Source organism: Engystomops pustulosus, chromosome 2 (assembly GCF_040894005.1).
Source record: "Engystomops pustulosus chromosome 2, aEngPut4.maternal, whole genome shotgun sequence".
NCBI lineage: Eukaryota > Metazoa > Chordata > Amphibia > Anura > Leptodactylidae > Engystomops > Engystomops pustulosus.
In genome coordinates this window covers 207419687-207430962 of record NC_092412.1, presented here as the reverse complement: position 1 = coordinate 207430962, position 11276 = coordinate 207419687, and the positions used below count along the sequence as shown (strand labels likewise).

General features: G+C 40.0%; 1 protein-coding gene across 2 annotated transcripts in view; it reads left to right on the top strand.

The window, feature by feature from the left end:
• Positions 1-3681: 3681 nt before the first annotated feature.
• IL1RAPL1 (interleukin 1 receptor accessory protein like 1) overlaps positions 3682-11276 on the top strand; it is a 921392-nt gene continuing 913797 nt past the window's right edge. Inside the window, exon 1 of one of the 2 annotated variants that reach the window (XM_072137921.1) lies at positions 3682-4693. The gene's annotated coding sequence lies outside the window, so the exon portion shown is untranslated. The remainder of the gene's footprint in view (positions 4694-11276) is intronic. The other variant, XM_072137922.1, reaches the window with a different exon arrangement.

The following is an 11276-nucleotide window of genomic DNA, read 5'->3' as shown; positions in this document are numbered from 1 at the left end:
AGAGGGTCAGGTGTCATTCTCATTGAAGTTATGCCAATCACATAAGAATATATCAGTAGCAGAAATCTCCCTTCTTGTGATGGTTAAGGTGCGGCAACACGCATCACAAGCGCACAGGGGGCAGGCTTCGGCCCAATCACTTATGTGTTTCCCTATAAATGCATGCGATCGGTAACCAGCACTTGGGGTCCTGCATTTAAAAATGCAAAACCCTGGGTGCCGATTATAGATCAAATGCCTTTCCATGGAAAAGTATATGTGATTGGGCAGAGACCTGCTACCGGGTGCTATCATTTCATTTGTAAACTCACCGTTAGGGATTGCACCCTTAGGGTTCTGATCTTGTCATCATTGAGTATCCCAGCAGTTGGTCCCCCGTTGATCATATAGTCATTTTCTTATATTGTGGACAACATTCCAACGTGGTGAAACCCTTCTAAACGAGTTTTTTCTCAGCCCAGTTTTTGGGCTTAGCCCAATATCTTGTGTGGTTCCACTGAAAGTGTTCAAAGGGGGACATGTATCATATGATGTTGTAAAGTGCACCAGAGTATGATGTTCCCCCTTACCCTGGCACCAGACATTCAACCGGAGGCTGGAGTGCTGCACCATCTAGACACTTGTATGCCAGGTCTGACTTGGGGTCAAACTCCGCCATAGCCTTCCCACGGCCCTATCCCGCCCATTCGCCATGGAGGTGGCAAAATGGGGGAAATAGGCCATATGCCAGTAATTGCACTTATTTGAGGGCTATTAGGCCACACCACTGATAAATGGGCCTGTCAAGGAAATATTATTCTTGAATCTGTAAGATTTGTTGAACTATTGGGCACTTACAAACTTTGTTGAAATACATGGCATCCGATCTGACCTGCAGAATGTTCTGTGGTGACCTCAAAAGCCATGTGGTCACCTCTCCTCTGCACCTACCCCCACCCTTGCATCTAGGAATTTGGAAACAAAGAACTGTTTAAATATTCCTGGACTCTCCCCCTCATTAACACTTTGCCCAATCCTGAATGACCTTCTGGACTAATTAATAAATGGGAGGTTCTGAAATCTGAACCAAACTGAAAAGATATAAAACAATATGAAATCCAAGAATTGGTGTTCACATTTTGGGGGCTGCTTGACAAGTGGAGTGTGTTCCTTATTTCTCCCACCTCCAGGGGATCAGGATTTACATTAAGTTGTAAGTTTCTGTTATTTTTCCTTTTTATTTTATAACTGTTTTGCGGTGTTGTGTGTAATTTTATTTTGTAATTCTTTTGTTTTTAATATCTTTTTTTATGCACTGAACAACTTTTTGTATTAAAGCTTTTCACTTTAATTTTGGTCCCTGTATGCTCTGCGAACTCATAGCCTTGTGAAGTGTGGTTTAGCTGTGTTATTGCTAAAGTGCTGAGTGTGCATGTCTAGTGGTGTGACAAGGTGACTGCCTGAGAAGGAAGAGTTGATGTAGAGTGGGATACTTATTGGTCCCAGTATAAATGCAATAAGTGGTGGAAGCGGATCTGGTGCTGGATCTGTATGAGGTGTGACTTATGCTCAACTTGGGTCCTGAGAGAAAGCTGAGCGCAAGTTTGAGTAGGCTAAATTAACCCGTACAGTTGCACCCCATGTCACGTGACGAGGCGGCGGCGTCCTCGCTGTGACAGGGCCCCCTTAGTGTTTTGCATGCTAACTTGGTGCTTGTTACCGATTGAATGTGTTTCAGTGGAAACACATACTGGGGCGCATTTACTAAGGGTCGCACACTGCACTTTTATTGGATCTTGCATGTTCTTCATGGCTAAAGAATTGCACAGGTATTTAAGAAGTGTCTGCACTGCGATTATGGCGCATGTGACCCTTTTGTGGTGCAGCTGCGCTGGCTTCCATGCGACACAAATAGACGGGTGTGGCATCGGATGGTCCGACTGATTCAGACCGAGCACCATATTTAATTTGCAAATTGTGTTGCATGCCTAATTTAAATGTGCACCACAAAGAGATAGTGAACTCTGTCGGATCTGTGTGGGGAAGTGACACATTTATGATTTCAGGCGCACGATCTTAGTGAATCGCCACATGTAGCCGCACACAGAATTATAGACAGACAATGCACTTTCAGTGAACTCTCGTGACTTTGTAAATAAGCGTGCCCCACTGAGTCTTTTCTTGTTCTTAACGCAATTGTAATACAATGTGTGAACTCAGCCTCACATGGGTGTTCTGTAGTTGATATACCTTTAAAGGCCACCTGTCATCAGGTCTCTGTCACTATTTCTGTCACCACTACCTGTTGGAGCAGCTCACAAGGATCCATCCCAGCCTTTATCTAGTCAATTCATACATTAATCATTCTAAAATCATCTTTTCTTTATTATGTAAATGAGACTGGTAACATGGTCAGAGGCAGTGATGTCACCCCTGTTACCCTTCCCCCCTCCTCATGTCTGTGTGAAATGTATTGTAAAGCATTGCTGGTGTCTGTGCTTTATCTGCTGACAGACATCAGCTACACAAGTACCTGACATGTTCTGCAGTAACATGGCTGCTTGGAGCTGTTGTATCTCTCCTATACACACAGGTTGCAGGGGGCGTGGCCGCCAATACCAGGAAGCACATGGAGGAGCCACTACACCCATATACCTCACACCATTATACAGGCTGTCTGTCCAGTACTGGGGGTGTGGCTGTTCCTCCCACTCATGAATAAGCTGGACAGCTTGAATATGATAATGACTCAATGGACATCTCACAGCTCATTTGAATACAACTTTAGGACCTCATTGCTTAAGTTTACAGGCATGTAGAGGGACAATGAAGGGACAGAGGCAATGCTTTCTAATGGCAGTTTATAAAAATATATTTAGTTTAGGGGGTTAATTTGCCTGACGTGTTCTCTTTAACCTCTTCTTATAAGCATAAGATTACTGGGGCTCTGACACCGGGTGTCCCCATGATCAGCTTTCTAAAGAAAAAGCGTTACTCCCGTGTGCAGTGTTGAACATTCCTGTGCATGCCATGGAGTTAAGAGCTAGTCTGTAATTTCTTGATATAGCTAATGATTGGGGTGCTGGATGTCAGGCCCCAGAGTCAGATATTGAGAACACATCCTAAGGATATTTATTTATTTTGTATAATAATAACTATTATTATAGAAACACTTTTTAGCTCAAGTGATACAAACTATTCCAACCTATTGCAAATGTAAAAACATCACATAGGTGACTTTATCCCAAGATTCTTTTCCAAGTCTCCAATGCAGTTCACTGTGGAGCCATAAATAGGTTAATCCACAACCATATCTTCACGCAATATTATAAATCCTTTTGTGTTTTTCTGCAGCACAAAGTAAATATCAAGAAATAAATGGACCCCCCCCTCCCCCTCCATTGCAGCTGCTGCTGCTCCCTGTTATTAGTGATAAGCCACATTGTATTCTGGTGACACAATTAGTTTGATATGTAGCAGATCCAGAAAATTTAGCAAGAGAGTGAAGATAAAATGTTCCCACACAGTTCAGACACTTGGAACAAAGAAGAGATCCCATAGCAACGGTATAGTATGGAAGTGAGCGAATAAATGAAGTAATAAAGTGCCTCCCTATAAGTGGATGAGGAGCTGGGCAGTGCCAGTGCTGCATAGGGTGATAGTGGTGCAGAACTGGCTGGCATCACGCAGACACTGTGGTCTCTGCAGCAGTCAGGGTGCACAATGAATGCACTTGTTATCACAGACAGCACTGGCTAATCCATTAGACTTTTTTCTTGATTCCATGTAAGGCTTTCCTGTTTTAATTCAGCCTTCTACACTGGAGGAGCGGAGGATTGGCTAGGACTGAAATCTCCATTGGGTGGCAGTAACAGTATCTTTTTTGTGACTTGCAGTTGCAGCAGGCTGGAGAATGCATTCAATCAAATGAGGAGATCTTATTGAAACACTGGATTCATTTATGCATTGCAGTTTCTCCCCCTTTTTCTGTCTATCTCTGTCTCTCTATTACCTCCCTGCTTCCTCTCTTTATGGATGGTGGCTGTTCATCAAGTTGCATTATTCTATGCTCTCCCTCTTTATTGGAGATTAGCATCATTCTGGAGCTCACAGACAACTGATTTTGATTCCTTTTACCTCCTTCTTCGTCCTCATTTTGGAGCGCTAGGACCCAGGAGACACCCTTTCCAGCAGCAGGAGTTCTTGCACATAGCAGTACAGTGCAAGGAAAACCCCATTGGATCTGTTATTGCAGGATACTTGTGAAATATACATTCCCTGCTTCTTCTTCTTCTTCTTTTTTTCCTCCCCCTGGCTGCATCTTGAATATGGAGAGATCTTACATGTATAGTAGGGCTTTGCTCTGAAAGGCTGCAGGGACAGGGGAGGCTTTTATTCTCTTCTGTGGTTCTTTTTTATATCCTTTTGATTCACACCTGGATTGGATCTTGTACACTGAACGTAACTGGCTACTTTGAGAGCTGGAGCAAGCAAGGGTCTGCTAGATGGAATTATCCTATGTGGTGGGGAACTTGGCACTTGTGAATGGGGATCCTTTTGCTGCTTGCTAGCAGAAGAAAAAAATCCATCTCTATCTTTCTATCCACATATCAAGGGAATAAAAAAGGTGGATCTGCTGACTAAGCATTGTGATGACCAGCTATCACCTTGCTGATTGATTCCAACAGCAGAATATTTTGGAAGATCGTCCTGGGTAAGATGATTTTCCTTTCCAGAAAGCATGCAGTGGTCTAACTACTGAAACTTGGGTGCTGCTGAATGAGGGGACTCCCAGACTGCTGCTGCTACTGCAGAGGATTCCTATATAATAGAGATGAGTGGGAAATCTATAACTGCAGATAACATTTATGATGATGGTGGGTTATGCTATTAGGGCACCCTGCCTTGTTCTGCCATTTATTGTATGACTCTCTGTGTTGTGTGAAATCCCCGTCCATGTGAAGGGTTAATGCAGAATGGTTGGCAAGCAGTGGTAACCTGAATCAGATACTAGCCCAGATATAGAGCTTTTCTCCCAATGTATGGGATATGAAGAGTAGTGTCTGGTGCATTGATCACACAAGCTGCAGCAGCACCCTGCATGGTTACATATTTCCAGCCACTATCCAGGCACTGCTCCTTCTGTGCCATTTTATTATTTCCAGCAGGAGGTTAAATGACATAAAGTGCATTGGTATGGATTGGATTGCAATTATTTCTGCAGATTCTGCAAGAGAATAATATAGCTGCAAGCTGTAGGAGGGAAAATACAGCAGCACGGTGCATCAGAATATCTGGTCTATCACAGTCACTACAGCATTGCTGTCAGTTATTACACGTAGGTCCCATCAAAGCCAGTGTAGACTATATATGCAGCTAATATTGAGGTCAGGACATAGGAGATACTGTATATGCATTGGTCTGGTGCTAGGATCCTCATAGCTAGGGTGAAGCATGTGTTGAGTCTGGACTTCAGCTGGTAGACGTAGACATGAAAACAAAAGTTTTGACATAAGAGATCCCAAAAAACTCTGTGCCAAGAATAAGGAGGACTTGCACTTATTCTAATGGACCATGCCCCAAAAGTTCAGTCTCATGGGAACTCCATCCCTTGCTGCTTCATATTTGCTAAAGGTTAGATCTGCTAAGGGATATCCCTTGCATACACCAAGAATACTGAGAAGTAAGAAACTACCTACAGGAAAGATTATAGAAATAACTTGGAGTTCTCCTGTCACCAGAAGACTAAAGATGAATTGACAGGGAGAGTGGGAGTCAGGAGGGAGGCGAGGATCTTGAGATGAGATTTTGCTGCAATTCTTAAATAGTCTGCCATGCCGTTGGCACAGGCTTTCCCACAGCATACACATTCCATGGGTCAGAGGATCTAGGTTTTGTGCCCCCCAACCTTAATCACAACCCCAGAATTGATCAAGTCTCATGGCTAACAATGGTCCCATTGACTAAGATCAGTCTGCAGTCTGTGTCAAGGTCAATGTTGAGGCCAGGGTTTCCATACTATGTTTGCTAACAATGAAGTGGGGTTATGGAAGCCCTGAAAAGGATTGTGAATAGCAAACACTGCATGGGATCAGAATAAAGCTAGTTTTCTTCTGTGTTCCTCCACTCACTGCTAAAAGAAGCATCTAGCCACTAGGCATGGTCACGTCTCCGACAAAGTCTAACAAGTTTGTGGGAATGTCATAGAATACTGACCCAACCATTCCCATCAATGGTTAATAGCCATAGCATGAGTTGGTTAAATATGGCGACTTGTTTTGATTTATTGTTTTGATGTATCGGCGAAGATATTAGACAGGGTGACATTTTTCTAAGTCTGCAAGGGTTAAAGGTGATGCAAATAGCACAGAGCATATATCAGGAGGACTCGAAAGGAAAATCGTCTTGTAATACTGAACATGGCTCCTGGTAGAGAAGAAAAATATTATCATATTTGCATTAATTAAACTTTTGTGTAAAGGGAATATTGACATTTATGTTGATGTGTTATGCCATGTAGAAATATCATGGATGTTTATGCAGAAATGTGGTGACCTCTATTGTAGATGAAGCATAGAGCTAATAATCCAGGCCGGTCCATGGGTGACAAGCAGAGGCAGCATCTAAGTTGTTTAGCATCCTTTGCAGCATTGGGTAATTATGTTGAGGCTAGGAAGATGGATGTGTTGGAAAAGCCATTTGTCTCATATTCCTTTGTAAAAGTGATAACCATACATGATTAATTACATATCTAAAAAAAAAATTAAAGAAAAAAAAAAACCACCAGCAAAGCAAGTTCTCAGAATAGGTGCACGATAGAATACATAGCCACAAGAATGTGGTATTATGTTATCAGAAGTCAGCATGTTCAAAGGAAAATGTCGATACCCTAGGACCTCTTAAAGGGATCATTTCCATGCCAACCATGGCTACCAGAATGCCTTCCGAATATGTCAGCCTCTGTTCCGTAAGTGAGAGCACCGAGCTTACAAAGGTTACAAATTTAATGTCTGTACCCCGACGCAATACAGATGAAGAAGACTTTACTGTATTATTTAGTTCTCTGTACTCACACACTTTAACTATCGGTGTTAACCCTTTCCCTCCAATGGAATGTTTGTCTGAGCTGTGGAATGTAGGCCACCTGTATAAAAGCCATATACTGTATGTATATTAGGTATAGTGTATAAAATACAAGGAGAAATATTATGGTATTTGTGCCTCTTACGTATAGCTCTATCTATCTAATCTTACTTATCGATTCAACTACCATCTAATCTTATCTAATCTACAGTAGTAGTATCTATCTATCCACTGGGCTATCCATCTCCCCGTGATTCCTGTATAACAGCGTATCTGCAATGTGTTGCTTGTAGAATATGACACCATGAAAGCTTTACTCATGCAACCAACCTTCAGGGGTCAGAATAGCACTATAGCTGTAGTAATGTATTGCCTTGATTCAGCAGCACGTCACAATGGCATAGCTGACTCTAAATATATTAGCATTTTATATGGTTTGCTCTATAACATAAGCTTCTCCTTTAGTTATGTAAAGTAAGCAACCTTGAGTATACAAAGACATGGTAAAACAAGAGATGGCTTGACATAATGAATGACATGAGGATGCATCTTCTAAACCAACCGAATGTACATTGTTTCATTAATGGCCTGTAGCTAAGAGACTTTCTTTTCCTGGATTCAAGATGGCATTTCCATTCTTCTCTTGAGTTTCCACGTAAGAAATGTTCCCAAGGATAGATAACATTTAATTATATTGGTTTTGACAGTTTTGGAGGCTATTTTTCATTTTTACAAAAATATAATAAGACATTTGCGGCTTGTCATGTCACATAAGAGGTTAAATCATGTTCTATTAGGGATAATAATCTAACATATCAGAATTTCAGTATTTTGGGATATTCTCTCCGAAGGTATCAAAAAAGTTGACTAATTGTTGGTAATAAAAATCACTGCCCAATGAAACTTTTTGAAAGAGGTTTGAATGGACTTTAACCTTTGGCCTCAATTTTTTTTATTCTTTGGGTTTGCCCTAGATTTAGAGGTCAGTTGCAAATGGGAAATTAGTGTCTTTACTTTAGGGCTTGAACCCATAAGCTAAAAAGTGACAACCGCTATAGGAAGCAGTGTAACTGCCCTACAGGGTTTGTCACTAAGTTTATCCACATAGTTTGAGGGGGAAGCCAAATTTAGAGGCATTTGGAAGTTCTTGTTCTTTGCTTGGGGGAATTTGATCTGGGCTGTTTGCCATGTGTGATGTCGGCTCTGAATTTAGACTACAAAATTTCTTGTAAAGGCAATTCTTTTAACAAATTATTTGAATTCTGTATTTCAGTATGGTTACAAGTACAGATTTAGTATGGTTAACTCATAGTAGTAAATTAAAGGTTACAAATATTTTATTTATATAAATTTAATTTATCTAATTCTTTCTAAAGCTTATATAATTCTCACTGCTGACCCCATAGCAAACACATCCTTCTTCCTTATCACTCCCTGTTAACTAACCTTTTGTACAGTAGAGTAACTAGATGGTCACTAAACGTAGCCATGCATGGTCTTCTGCTCATTTGGCCATCAGCTACTCCTCTGTAGTCAGCCCATTTACATGTATACTCAGCATAACAAAAATCATGTATTCCTTTAGACATCATTATCTCGCCTGTCAGAGGAGAGTCACATGAATGGGGTTTGCCATCCGAATTCTGCATTTTAGACAACAGTAATATTATGTTATGGGAAGCTTATATAAGTAGTTATACTGGAGCAGTATTTCTTAGCATGAGTCATCTCATTCACATCATAGACAAGGCAGATGGTATTACAATAGAAACACATTTATATCTAACATGACTGACCCATTAATACACTACTAATGATATATGATAGATGATGTCAAAGCGTATCTCCCCCCCTCTCTATACAGTGAGTTCTATATAGACAACACTGACCCATCATTACATCACTACTGACAATAGATGTCACAGCGTATCTCCTCCCCCTCTCAGTACAATGACCTCTATATAGACAACACTGACCCATTATTACATCACTACTGACAATAGATGATGCCACAGCTTATCCACTCCCCCTCCTGTACAATGACCTCTATATAGATAACACTGACCCATAATTACATCACTACTGACAATAGATGATGTCACAGCTTATCTCCTCCCTTCTGTGTACAATAACTTCTATATAGATAACACTGACCCATCATTATATCACTACTGCCAATAGGTGATGTCAAACCTTATATCCGCCCCGTCTTTGTACAATGACCACCATATAGATAACAACTGACCCATCAGACAAACTGATTACATTACTATTGACATTAGATGAAGTCAGAGCTTATCTCCTCCTCCCTGTACAATTATCTCTATATAGATAACACTGACCCATCATTACATCAACTGCCAATAGTTGATGTCACACATTACCCCCCCCCTACAATGACCTCCATATGACCAACTGATTACATAATTACTGACACTAGATGATGTCACAGTTTATCTCCTAATCTTAGCTGCAGATTAACCTCTATATAGATATCACTGACCCAATCATTTACATACTCCCCCTCCCTGCACAATGACCTCTATAGAGATAACACAGTTGACCAATCTGCATATTGACCTGTATATGGATAACACTGACTCATCCTTACATCACTTCTGCCAATAGATGATGTCACTACTTATCCCCTCCACTCCCTGCAAAATTACCTCTATATAGATAAAACTGGCCCATTATTACATCACTACTGACAACAGATGATGTCACAGCTTATCTACTCCTCCTATCTGCATATTGACCTTATATAGATAACTCTGACCCATCATTACATCACCACTGACAATAGATGATGTCACAGCTTATCTCTTCCCCCTCCCTGTACAATGTCCTCTATATAGATAACACTGACCCATCATTACATCACTACTGACATTAGATGATGTTATAGTTTATCTCTTTGCCTTCCCAGTACAATGTCCGCTATATAGATAACACTTACCCATCATTACTGATAACATATTATAAAACACGTCTATATAAAATAGCTGGTAACAGGACAAAGAAGAAGCTCAGAGAAGATGGCAGCCCTTGTGATCATGTACAGAAAATAGAATAAGCACATTCAGAAACAGAAAATTAAAACGGATCATAAAAAATTTGACATAAAAATGTTGTAATCATAAAAATTGCTGCTACATTCCTATTAAGGATAAGTAAATTTTTTTGAGTAGGAACTCCACTGACGTTTCTTAAGAGAGTCTTGAGAGCTTAATAATATTTACAGCAATCCCTCTGCTCTAATCTAATAGAATATAAATATTAGAAGAACAAAGGCAAAAATATCCTAATTACAGGCAGAAGGAACATTGTTACAATCAAGAATCAGCCTCAAGTGAAGCCTATTGTGAATGTTGGAGTGAAAGGGGCAAGGCTACTGTAAAATACCAAAAATAGCATATTGTGGCTGTTTAATGTTCCCATTTCAGTTACTTAGTATTGAGGTGATTATATCTAGAAGCTTAAACAGTTAATCTTAAAATTGTGCATTTATTTACAGTTGCACACTATTTTTTTGGAGACAGATTAAAGGAAACACCATTTTTAGATTGTCACATGAGATTATCTAAAATCATGTTGATATCACAAATTAATCATAATGTAGCAGGCACTGTGACCCCTCATCTAGGGCTTAGAGATATAAAAGGCATAGGCACAGGATTTTGTATTTGTGCATAATATTTATAATTAGTAGTAGTAGTAGTAGTATTATTTAGATGATGTAATACTTGTGCACTAGAAAAGATTAGCAGATATATTTCTTTGCTTCATAGATTAGGCTTGGATTTGCAATTTTCAGGCAAGAAATGAATGTAAAATACCAATAGAATGAGATAGGATATTTTCATGAAAAAATGATTTATAGAGGGGGGTTATATAGCAATTACAAGGACAAACATTGGTTTGGACACAACATTTTTGAAAAGTTTGGCAAAGTTTCTCCTAAACGAATCTTGGATGATATGTTCTTCTCTAATGGAGAGCTAACACATAAAGGCAAGTTTTTCGAAGTTAAATTGATTGAAATTCATTTTGTTTGGCATCAAAAAGGCCTTTTTACGATATGCAAACCTTGTTTCTTTTAGACACAGAGAGAAAGGCTTACAGGCACATTGGCCTTAAAAAGAACTTGTCTGAAGAAATTGACCAATTAACCATCACTAGTATATTCTCAAGCAGCTTCAAGATCATGTTTT